Genomic DNA, 13,309 nt, shown 5'->3' on the forward strand with positions numbered 1-13,309 from the left:
TCTCCCTGACCGAGTCAGTAATACCTACATCTTTCAAACAGACCACCATAGTCCCTGTACCCAAGAAAGCAAAGGTAACCTGCCTAAATGATTAGCACCCCGTAGCACTCACATTGGTAGCCATGAAGTCCTTTGAAAGGCTGGTAGTGGCTGACATCAAGCAATCATGTCGGAAACCCTAGACCCACTCCAATTGGCATACTGGCCCAACAGATCCACAGATGATGCAATCTCTATTGCGCTCCACACTACCCTCTCACCTGGACAAAAGGATCCCCTCTGTGAGAATGCTGTTCATTGACTACAACTCAGCGTTCAACACCATAGTGCCAACAAAGCTGATCACTAAGCAAAGGACCCTGGTACTGAACACCTCCCTCTGGAACTGGATTCTTCCTGACGGGCCGCCCCCAGCTGGTAAGGATAGTTAACACATCCGGCACGCTTATCCTCAACACGGGGGCCCCTCAAGGGTGTGTGCTCAGTCCCCTCCTGTACTCTGTTCACTCAATTCTGCACAGCCAGGCACGACTCCAACACCATTATGTTTGCTGATGACAACAGTGGTAGGCCTGATCACCGGCAACGATGAGACAGCCTATAGGGAGGAGGTCAGAGACCTGACCGTGTGGGGCGAAGACAACAACCTCTCCCTCAACGTGATCAACACAAAGGAGGTGATTGTTGTCTACAGGAAAAGGATGACCGAACATGCCCCCATTCTCATCGATGGGGCTGTAGTGGAGCAGGTTGAGAGCTTCAAGTTCCTTGGTGTCCACATCGCCAACAAACGAACATGGTCCAAGCACACCAAGACAGTTGTGAAGAGGGTGCGACAAAACATATTCCCACTCAGGAGACAGAAAAGATTTGGAATGGATCCTCAGATCCTCAAAGGGATTTACAGCTGTACTGTCGAGAGCATCCTGACAGGTTGCATCACTGCCCTGGTATGGCAACTGCGCGACCTAACTAAATTATAAATCGCCTTGGCTTGATAAATCTACAGAAATAACATTGTCCCTGCTTCTATTGGCTGTATGAGTGTTTAATAGCTTACTGATTCCATGAGCGTCAAGCCTAACGCAACAGCAAAATGAAATCAAACACTATATGGAAAAATACATTTAAACATTTAGACCAATCGATTGGTGGAAAGAACAGGAAGACTAAGTCAACCAAGATTTTTTTCCCGTTGGGGACAGCCCTAAAATATACCATCTACTGTAGTTGTAAATCGTTTACAACTCTGGACATTATATCGATTTGACACAGTATCAACCCAATAGTAGCCTTGGTGTGCAGGTCTTCAATTGTGGCAGGGTGGGCATATCCATTGTAAGGCAGGATTATCCATGTGTTGATGGTAAATGCTGATGGATACCCCAGCACAGGAGGTGTGGTACCAACTGGAGCATGTGGAGCACTCCATCTGTGAAAGTACATGTCAATTAGGCCATTGATTCCATTATATGATGTCACAGCTGAAAGGATAGCGCAGCAATCCACGATTTGGTTTGTTTAACTAGCCACTGCCATTCGATTCTAGATGAAATCATTGACCGACAATCCATTCAAAAGATGATTTAGCCATGAATGTGGCAAAGAGGGGAACTTGACAGTTTGGTGAAGAAATTAATTGGCATTTGTTGGCAGTGACTTGTTTCTGCCAACAAATGCCAGCAGTGGGGTGTTTCTATGTTTACCAACAACCAAATTAATAATTAAAAGTAAATGGCAACCTCTCTACAATCAAACATGGGGAGGTTATGTTAGGTTATAGCATACTGAGGAATTATAACGTAGTCGGTCAGCTACTTTGACATCCATGTAGGCTAAAACTACAACAAAATGTTGCCAAGCTCAAACATGTCAGGTAAAACAATAGTGCTATCGAACATTATTAATAGTCTATTAAAGTGGGTCCAGGACAATGTAGCAACAGTAAATGAGATAAGGCAGCAGTGACTTGGCCTTGGCTGCTGGGCTGTATCACCTTATTTCCCATCACACGGTAATGACACAAGAAGCAGTGTATGATGTAGACTAGGCTACAAGTCTTCAGCTTTACATTGTCAGATTATTAAAAAAAGTGATAGACAATCTTACCTTTGTCCAGGATCTCTTTGGCCACCTCCATTCTGGCACCACCGATGTTAACATGCATTGGGACAGTTGGGTCACTTAGTGCCTTCTCTCTCTGCATTAACTCTCTGGCCATCTAGGTAGTACATAAAGGACATACAATGGGATAAATATATCTACCATCTATAGGGCAATTGGGAAATATAAGATTGTGTGAAAGCAGGCCTCCAACTGCCTTGTCATCCTAACAATAATCATCTGATTCATTGTGAAAATCTTACACTTTGGAAAACCTTTGTCGCTTGGCTGTAATCATGAAAACAAGGCAGCACACTGGTGATGTTGAAGCTCCACTGATACCAACATTTCACATAGCAACCAAGTTCCTTATTGACCTGGGTCATATTCATTAGTGGACACCATAGCACATCAGTTAGCAATATAAAAAAATGGTTTCCTCTTGAACACATACACATGGGTCCCTTCCTGTTTCAGACCATTTTCTTAGGTGTGCACATGACAGGTGTCAAATGTATACTGATTTGTTATGCTAATCTAATCCTTTCAATGGAATGACTTTGGCTAAACCCTCAAAGATCTCTTAATGTGAACATTGGGTGCATTTGCTTTTTACCCACTTTTGGGTGGCCTACCCTTAAGGGTTACGCACAGATTTCTAAAATAACAAATTTGCCTCCTGATTTATCCTGGGAACTAATTAGCATATGAACTCACCAGCAGCACATCGTCGCCTGCCAGGGAACATTGCTGAAAACAGATTCTGTCCCAGTTCTGCGGGTTCGTTCCTCAAACCAGTATCTGTTTGGGGAGGAAAACATTAATTGTTTGTACATAGGCCATGACATTCTCTCCTCATTGTTATACTTCCAACAACTTATACACCTGCACAACACATGAATGGCTGCTCATGATCAAAAACAGCATGCCTGAACACAAATCAATAATGCTTAATAATTCTCTTCATAGCATACAACATTCATAAAATGAACATAGGCTAATTAAGTCAATATGCAACCGGACCATAAATGTAAAAGTAGTCTGAACATTGACAGGTCAATTTAACTTGTATGCCGGATATTGGAGAAATGGTCAAACAATATTTTTGGCTGACCATACAATAGATGTACTCAGTGGTGGAAAAGTAGTGGGGTGGAGAAATCAGAACTGGCTAAGTAACATAGATAATTAAGATGTCTTATCTGCAGAACATGCTTATATAATTGAACTGTTGAACTCGTCATTAGAATATCTCCTTTCCGACTCTGGTGTTGGCAGCTGCACTGCCTCCAACATATGGACCTCAGTCACCTGGGGCCCAGAGAGGGGAGAAGTCAGGCTTGTCTTTCACATGTCCCCGTTGCTATGCAGAATATCAGCAAGGAATATGGCAAAGGAGGTAAGGAAACATTGCTTCCATATGTGAACTGTGTCTTTATTGCATCCTTCAATCATGCTGCCAAACATACCTTTGTAAAACTGACCATCCTACAGATCCCACTTCGGCGATGTCATCTATAAAATAGCCTCCAACACTCTACTCAGCAAACTGGATGCAGTCTATCACAGTGCCATCCGTTTTATCACCAAAGCCCCATATACTACTCACCACTGCTTTATACTCGTCGCCAAACCCACTGGCTCCAGGCCATCTACAAGTCTCTGCTAGGTAAAGGTCCGCCTTATCTCAGCTCACTGGTCACCATAGCAGCACCCACTCGTAGCACGCGCTCCAGTAGGTATATCTCACTGGTCACTCCCAAAGCCAATTATTCCTTTGGCCGCCTTTCCTTCCAGTTCTCTGCTGCGAATGACTGGAATGCACTGCTAAAAAAACGGAATCTGGAGACTCATATCTCCCTCACTAGCTTTATGCACCGGCTGTCAGAGCAGCTCACAGATTACTGCACATAGCCCATCTGTAAATAGCCCATCCAACTACCTCATCCCCATACTGTATTTATTTATTTATCTTGCTCCTTTGCACCCCAGTATCTGTACTTGCATTACATTTAAGTCATTTAGCAGACGTTCTTATCCAGAGCGACTTACAAATTGGTGCATTCACCTTATGATACACATTCATCTTCTGCACATCTACCATTCCAGTGTTTAATTGCTATATTGTAATTACTTCGCCAGCATGGCCTATTTGTTGCCTTACCACCTCCCTTATCCTACTTCATTTGCACATGCTGTATATAGACTTTTTCTACTGTATGTTTGTTTATTCCATGTGTAACTGTTGTTGTGTGTGTCGAACTGCTTTGCTTTATCTTGGCCAGGTCGCAGTTGCAAATGAGAACTTGTTCTCAACTAGCCTACCTGGTTAAATAAAGGTGAATTAAATAAATAAAATCATTGCAAACCATGTAAAGGGATGGCCTAAGTAATGGGGAACCAATCACTTGTCTCCACAGTGTGTGAGTCAGTCACCTCCTCCTAGGGGGAGAGTTTTCACCTTGAACTAGGGGAGAGAAAACAAAATAACAAATATCCTAAGTTCTTACTACAGAACGAAACAAGTTACTGGTATTTGGGGCCTAAGGTCTGGCACAGGATGTGTGGGGTTAGTGTTTGGAACCATTGTACGTCATCTGAGGTTGCACCTATCCTGACCTATGCTGAGATTGCTTCTGGGTTATACACCAACTCCACTCAGTGGGTTCTCACTATATCCACCTTGTGGGTATGGCGACAAGCTCCCTTGTGAAGAAGTTATTCGAATAAAGATTTACACTACCGTTCAAAAGTTTGGGGTGACTTAGAAAAGTGCTTGTTTTTGAAAGGAATTTTTTTTCTCCATTAAAATAACATCAATTTGATCAGAAACACAGTGTAGACATTGTTAATGTTATAAATTACTTTTGTTTCTGGAAACAGCTGATTTATTATGGAATATCTCCGTAGGCGTAAATAGTGCCATTATCAGCAACCATCACTCCTGTGTTCCAATGGTACGTTGTGTCATCTAATCCAAGTATATAATTTTACAAGGCTAATTGATTATTAGAAAACCATTTTGGAATTATGTTAGCACATCTGAAAACTGTTGTCCTGATTAAAGAAGCAATAAAACTGCCCTTCTTTACAGTAGTTGAGTATCTGGAGTGTCAGCATTTGTTGGTTTGATTACAGGCTCAAAATGGCAAGAAACAAAGTACTTTCTTCTGAAACTCGTCAGTCTTTTCTTGTTCTGAGAAATGAAAGCTATTCAATGCGAGAAATTGCCTAAAAACTGAAGATCTCTTACAATGTGTACTACTCCCTTCACAGAACAGCGCAAACTGGCTCTAACCAGATTAGAAAGAGGAGTGAGAGGCCCCGTTACACAACTTAGCAAGAGGACAAGTACATTAGTGTCTAGTTTGAGAAAGACACCTCACAAGTCCTCAACTGAGGCGACTCCAGGATGCTGGCCTTCTAGGCAGAGTTGGAAAGAAAACAGCCATATCTCAGAAATGCCATTAAAAATAAAAGATTAATATGGCAAAAGAACACAGACACTGGATAGAGGCAATCTGCCTAGAAGGCCAGCATCCCGGAGTCGTCTCTTCACTGTTGACACTGAGACTGGTGTTTTGCGGGTACTATTTCATGAAGCTGCAAGCTGAGGACTTGTGAGGCATCTCTTTGTACCTGTAATCAAACCCACAAAGGCTGATGCTCCAGATACTCAACTAGTCTAAAGGAGGACAGTTTTATTGCTTCTTTAAATCAGGAGAACAGCTTTCAGCTGTGCTAACATAATACCAAAAGGGTTTTCTAATGATCAATTAGCCTTTTAAAATGATAAAGTTGGATTAGCTAACACAACGTGCCATTGGAACACAGGAGTGATGGGTGCTGATAAAGGGCCTCTGTACGCCTATATTCCATTTTAAAAAATCTGCTGTTTCCAGCAACAAAAAGTAATTTACAACATTAACAATGTATTTCTGATCAATTTGCTGTTATTTTAAATGGACAATTATTTAATTTTAAATAACAAGGACATTTTTAAGTGAGGCAAAACTTTGGAACGGTACAGACTTGTGTGATGTGTGTCTCTCCTCATTTGTGTCACGTCCTGACCAGCAGATGGAGCTGTTGTAGTAGTTTTGGGGTCAGGACGTGGCAGTCTTGTGTGTGAATGTTCTGTGTTGGTCTTGTGACTCCTGATCAGGAACAGCTGGGGATCGTTGTTCCTGATTGGGAGTCATATATGTAGGAGTACGTTTGTCACTTGGTTTTGTGGGTAGTTGTTTTTGCACTGCGTTTGTGAGCCTGCAAAACTCTTCGTGTCTACTGGCTATTATTTAGTTTTTTCCTGTGGATGCCCTTTCGTTTTACCATTAAAAGCATGAGTATCCACAAACCTGCTGCGCCTTGGTCCTATTCTCTCCCATACGACATTTTCTGTGAGGAGTACGACATTTTTTGTGACAATTTGATAGCATTTAAAATTTCCACCACAGTATCCAATTGTCATATAGTAAAGATGCCTTCATAGAAAATCACTGAAGTAAAAGTGAAAGTCACCCAGTAAAATACTACTTGAGTAAAAGTCTAAAATGTTTGGTTTTAAATATACTTCAGTACCAAAGGCAAATTGAATAGGTAAAATATAGTTAAAAACAAATGTAAAAGTTCAAGAACAAATCATTTTGATTTCCTTATGTAAGCCAACTGGAAGGCATGATTTTTTCTTTACAGAGCAAAAAGCACACTCCAACACTCAGACATAATTTACAAACAAAGCATGTGTGTAGTGAGTCCGCCAGATCAGAGGCATTACGGATGACCAGGGATGTTTTTGATAAGTGCCTGAACGGGACCATTTTTCTCGCCTGCTAAGCATTCAAAATGTAACGAGTACTTTCGGTGTCAGGAAAAATGTATGGAGTAAAAACTACATATCTTTAGGAATGTAGTAAAGTAAAAGTGGTAAAAAAAATATACCCCAAAAAAGTACTTTATTTTTACACCACTGGATTGACCATACCTGATGTGCTTCACCAGGTTCTCGCTCATATGGCTCTCCGCGTTAGGGGAACCTGTAGGGTCCAGCACAATGGCAGAGTGGGTCCTGCGATTGACATACTAAACACAAGCGGTAATTCCAAGTCAGTATATCAAAATGGCCTCAAACATAACATATCAACAATAGTACTGTCTAATCTCTCACTAAAATGCTCATTCTTGTGGAGCTTACCAAGAGTATCCAGTGGTAGTTTCCCACATTGCAAACTCCAATCAAGCAACTGTGCTGCTCCAGATTGGTCTACAGGAATGGGAGTGAAGATAAACTTATACGGTGTGGCAGGCAATCTTTTGTCAGGAAGGTGACAGCTCTCCCTACATTGACCCCTCTAGCCTCTTATTTAGAAACATGACACAAAAGCAACTCTGCGGACATGCCTTTACCTTTGACAAGGTGTTCTTGCACATCGCCACCTTATCCCCATGCAGGATAGTCCCTGCCACAAAGTGATCCACAATAAAAACATCCCCCTCCACTTGAAGGTTAATCCTCTTCAGTTGGAGGTAGAAGTCAATTACCTAAAGCAGAATGGCATACGGTTGGTCAAAGTTCACATGATGGCCAGGCAATACAGTCAACAACTCTAATTGTGCTTTATACCAACTGCACGCATGGAAATTTCATACAATTCAACCATAACATACCTCCCCGCTAAGCCACTCATTGGGCTTCAACGTAAGGAAGTCATAGAGGTGCAGGATGGCAACAGATCCCTCCAACAACAATCTTGCGGTTGCCCTGTCCACTCCATCTGACGACATTGCCCACAGTTGCTTCATCTATACAAACAGAATTTGGCCATCAAAAAAACTGCCTGACTGTACAGATGTGATCAACGTGCAGAATGTAACCAAAACAGTCACATTCCACTTACTCTATTCTCCAATTCTTCATCCCTGCTGGGGTGTTTGTCAGACAGAGACAGGTCACCCTATTGAATAAATGGTGACAGTTCAGTTTGGGACAGATCTGCATTTTGTGTTAACGGATATACATAAAACCCACGAGGACCACATGGCTTAGTAAATAGGTTACCATTTTAACATACCCAAATAAGAAATGTAACTAAATAGCAACACAGAAGACCGACCTGTTGATGAACGGCCAATTGTTCTTCCAGGTGTTTGGCGCCCGTGTGGACATGCTCCTTGGTGGCACACTTATGGCCAGAGCGTTTTGCGGCCAGATGCCTTGTCCTCAGCTTGATTGGCATAGGACTGTCCACACTTCCTCCAATGGCCAGTACAGGTGCCAGTCGGTGGACACACCTCTGGGCACTGTCAGAAGCACGTCTCCGTTGGCAACAGAGTAACGACATGCTGCTTGTCTGAGAAGCCCTGGTAGAGGAACGAATTGGTGCTTGGCACCAGGAGGATTCGTCCTTTTGCCACAATCATCCTGGCTAAGGCCTCCGCTCCAGTGTCTGCCATGACAACCTCTTGTGCCACACAGGACTGGATGCCTTCAGCAAAAGACACCATGTCTTCCTCTGACATGTGGTAGGGGAAACTGGTGGTGGCCATTCGCCTGAAAATTGCTCATGGCACTCAGGGGTCAGGTGGAAATTCCCTAGGTTACAGTAGCCCCGCAGCACTTCCCTCAAGGCATTGGTTTGGAGTTGGTAGAGTAGATAAACCAATTTATCTACTCTGACCTTCTTCCATCCAACCAATGCCTTGAGGACAGCATTGAAGCTCTCTGAGCAGTTGTTCGTAATTCCATCTGACTGGATGCCCAAGCTGTTGAGCACATATTGTGCGCTCTTGTCCATGGCATCAGAGAGCGACTGATGGAAATAAGCCATGAAATCAGGGCTCCAGTGAAGGCGCACACTCTCCAGTGTGCATTTGTAGTCACTCCTTGATTTCGTGGCCAAGAGCTCTTTGATGGCCTGCTGGTAATCGGCCACAGCTTCGGCACCCTCTGACCCCATCTTGTGCTTCACATTGTTGGAGATGTGGTTCCAGCAATTGACAATCCTGGCTTGCGGCAGCACAGACTGGATTGCTCCCTCAATAGCAGCCTCACGGTCTGTGCAGAAGATTGCTGTTGATAGTTGAGGAAGGAATGAAAGGATGGTGCGAAAGAACTGTTTGTGGTTTTCCATGTGCCGGGTGGTGTGAAATAAGGAATGCAAGGGGAAGGACAGGTGCCTCTTGAAATGCAACATGACGAAAAACAAGGGGTGAAACATAAAAATTGCCGAGGTCAAATGTGGTGTCATAGTGAAAAATGTGTGCCCCTTGGTGTTTGCTTTTAATAACTGCTTTGGCCTCTTCAACCACTTCTGGTGCTGCCACTACCAGAAGGGTTGCGGGTCGAGTCTCCATATGGGTGACAAATCCGGGGAGAATGTCACCCATCATATGTGTTGCCACCAACTCGTCCCGGTCCAAAACAGTGACGTCCCTTCCTCGATGAATTGTGTTTTTCACTTGTGCCAAGTTCCGAGGTTGGTAAACTGGCATGAATGATGCATTTGGGGGTGGTGGTGGGTTATTGGTCATGTCTGAGTATACTTTGCTAGGTGTTTCACTCTTTCGCCGGGACATTTAATCCATAATTGATGTAGCCGAGCGGATGAAATCCCTTGCTTGCTGCTGTTGGCTGTTGCCGTGGGGGTGGGGGACATTGGAGTGTGCCTCCTCACCAAAGTAGTGAATTAGCACAGGAGTATCAGGCTGGTGAAGCAACTCACACTCCTTTTTTGGAACCCTGGTGCTTCTTCTCCTGCATAGTACCGCACCCTTAGTATTGGTGAACGGCGAGGAAGGCTGTGGGATCCCTTCTGAATCCATCTTTTTTGGTCCGCCTTCCAGTCCTCACATGACGAGGAACTACAGAAAAATCTCTCCAGGCTTGGGGTGGAGTGGTGGAAGGTGGGATACTTTAGCGGGATCAACCGTTTCAGCTGCTTGTGCTGGTGTTAAAGGCAGCTGCCGCGTGGTGTACACTTGCTGGGGTATTGATTGGGGGACCTGGGGTGGTGATGGGGCAATCTGGGAGACGGAGTGAGGTTGTGCATTGGCCATCCTTCCCTTACTCCACACGTCGTAGAGTTGACGGCGATAGCTGAGGGTGTTAGACCTTCCCAGTTCAATGACTATCACAGAAAATAATCCACTTTCCTGATGGTAGCTCGCTGCTGTAACTTCCTCTGGTGAGAGGCCTAGCCTTTTAACAACTGAGGCAATGTCATCAGAAGTTGGAGCCCTCTTTCTCTTTGGCATTCTGACAAGGGAAATGACATTGTAATCTCAATACTTATACCACTTAGGACAAGTTTAAGACAGTTAACTAACTATATGGAATGTTATATGGAAAAATATCCCCTAGTGCCTCAGAGATTACCAAGCCAGACTGGGGTACATTCAGAATGAAATGGAGACCTGTTACATTCTACATAAATTACATATTTTTCAATAAAAATCTGCATGCAGAGTTTGACATTGAAGGTATAGGAAATGGATTTAAAGTGAATTATATTATTTGAAACAATTCAACCATATCCCCCCTGTAATCAGCGATAATTTTTAAATACATGACTTGCCAAATCATGTCTAAGCAATGATTACTTCCAGGGAGAATGGAATTACGCTATCATTCATAACCAGTGGGCTGCAGGTATAAGGGACATAAGCAGTAGCTAGGGGGCCACATACCATTATTAGGATTAATTTATTAACTTATTGTATTAGAATAGTAAAATACACAAGGTGAAAGTGAGATTTGGTTATGAATCAGCAGTTGGTTATCAAATAAAAGTTTGTCACATACACAGTAATACCTAACAAAAGGTTTGTAGCTCCCACAATGCAGTAATACCTAACAATAGAAAACACAATCTTGAAAATGTATATAATAAATATCAGAACAAGTTGTGTAAGTCTGAGTCACGTCAGCTACAAACATTTAGATTGGTAAGTTAGTCTAGCCAGTTGTCTTAACATCTAGTAATAATGCCCCAATACCAATTTTGTTAAGTCACTCACTCAGATATGGTTAACAAACATAAGTATTGGCAAAATGTGTAGAACTGCAGGAAATTCCCTGCAATACTGCTCCATGGCAAAATGAGTAATTACCTGACATGTATTATAATTGTCAATTTCGCTCCACCGTCAGGTGGGGGGGGGGAAATATTTTTGTACCCCAACAGAATCTCAGTCAGAGCCCCCAAAAGGCATGTTAAGATCCAAATGAACATCAGAACATGGACAGAGGGGGACCTGGGACTTCAGCCACAAATTTCAGAGTAATTGCTGAGCTAGGATGTGTCTATAATCGTATTCTTGTTGTAAACTGCAAAACTGATCCGAGAGGAACACTTCTACTCTGAGACATGTGGTAGTTCATTTCTGTATTACCAAATGAGGAGAAACAAACTTCACGCACCAGTCAGAGTTATACTTAAACTACATCTTTAATAGTAAGAGCTTTGCAATAGCAATGACTTTAAACTATTCCCTATTTCTAATGAACCGTTGAGAGTGAGAACACAACAGCTACTGAGATCTTTTATAGCAAAATCCACCCCTTAGTCGACATAACAAACCAGATATTAGTAACAGTTCACAAAGGAAGACATTATAATGAGAAAGGAGTATCCCGTAGCCAGATAGCATTCGCTATAAATTATGGTTCAGTTGGTTCTCATCTCGTTCTTGGTACTTAATAGCCCAAAAACACCACTCATCCAATGGCATAACTCAATTGTCAACTCTAGATACTCCCATCTCAAGTAAAACCCCTTCTTGACCCCACTCCTGGACAAGCTCACTGAGGAGAGTGAGCCTCTAGGTCATACACTATCCCAGGATAAGTGCAACATCAGAGAGGACATACAATGGTTCCAGACACTGCCATACACCTCCCCCAATGCCAAAGGAGGGAGTGACTTGCGCACAGACATTGTGGAGACAAGTAATTGGTTCCCCATTAATCACGCCATCCCTTCACATGGTTTAACAGATACAGTCACATATGAAGACAATGTTCCATCCTGTCCTCTTCCCTTTTTGATATTCTGCATAGCACCAGGGATATGTGAAAGACAAGCCTGACCTCTCCCCTCTCTGGGCCCCAGGTGACTGAGCCCCAGCTGAGGGATGAAGTGCAACTGCCAACACCGGAGTCCAAAAGGGATACATTCTAATAACAAGTATATCACATAAGCATATTATGCAGATAAGACATCTTAATTCTCTATGTTACCCAACTAATTCTGATTCATCCACCACAGACACTTGATACGTAAGGCCCCAGGTTAGATTGAATGCTGACACTTGGCCCCTGGGGTTGAGTGGGGTCATATGGGTATCAAACTTCATGCTAATGAATTTACCTGGAGTAGGAGTGATGAGTTATTGCTGACGCGGATGACGCAGAGGCTCAAGTGTTTCCACTGTACGAGATATCTGTGGAATGGTACAGACACTATACAGGTTAGAGGTCAAAAGTCTATTATATGCAAAAAACACGATTGGGTTGTCGAGCCGATAATAGAGGCTCTTTACATATATCCCTCCTTTCTTCCTCCCTAAAAGTCTCTGATTATAAATAACTAGAAGGGTTAAACCCATGTAGTGGAACCCTTGGTTTGAACTGCCCAATTCTGTGTAAGCAGTGATTGCTTCATTGAGGGAGTAATTAGTACCAAACAGCTCAGTTCTCCCAAAGTGCACCCATTAAAATCTCAACATGTAGAGAAAATATGGTGCTAACTCATTTTAGGCCATGCACATGCCAATCTAATGCTTTTACATTTATGGCAAATAGTGAATAATATTATGTGCGCCCTTCAGGAGAAGTGAGTGATGTCATTAAACTGAATTGAAATCATGATCATTAGTTATTTTTTACACAGACATCAGACCAAATTATGTAAAAATATTTACAGGCCACTCAAAATGACAAATTAAGAAAGACTACAAATTAAATGCTTCACCCACATATTAAACATATTCAAGGAATGTCTACAAGAAAAGAATATAGCGATATACAGATAATGTTTGCTATTTCAGTTGTCATTGATTGGCATTTCCCCTCATCCCAATTCACATGTCATGTCTACATCGTGTAGAACCTTTCCATTTAACTGCATAGTAGGCCAGCCAACATGGGACAAGTGCTGGGGAAAAAACAGTCACATGCTAGATCAAACAGTGAAATACCAACAAAGTT

The 13,309-nt window shown here is 42.7% G+C and overlaps 1 long non-coding RNA gene across 1 annotated transcript; it reads right to left on the reverse strand.

Annotated features, from left to right (window-relative positions):
* Positions 1 to 1,000: 1,000 nt before the first annotated feature.
* Positions 1,001 to 3,587, reverse strand: LOC106600452 (uncharacterized). The gene is made up of 3 exons (XR_006760285.1): positions 2,821 to 3,587; positions 2,110 to 2,221; positions 1,001 to 1,432 (listed from the first exon to the last, which is right to left on the reverse strand). It is a non-coding gene; the product is annotated as an uncharacterized lncRNA (long non-coding RNA).
* Between the last annotated feature and the right edge of the window lie 9,722 nt (positions 3,588 to 13,309).

The sequence above is a fragment of the Salmo salar genome, chromosome ssa18, assembly GCF_905237065.1.
Source record: "Salmo salar chromosome ssa18, Ssal_v3.1, whole genome shotgun sequence".
In the NCBI taxonomy this organism is placed as follows: domain Eukaryota; kingdom Metazoa; phylum Chordata; class Actinopteri; order Salmoniformes; family Salmonidae; genus Salmo; species Salmo salar.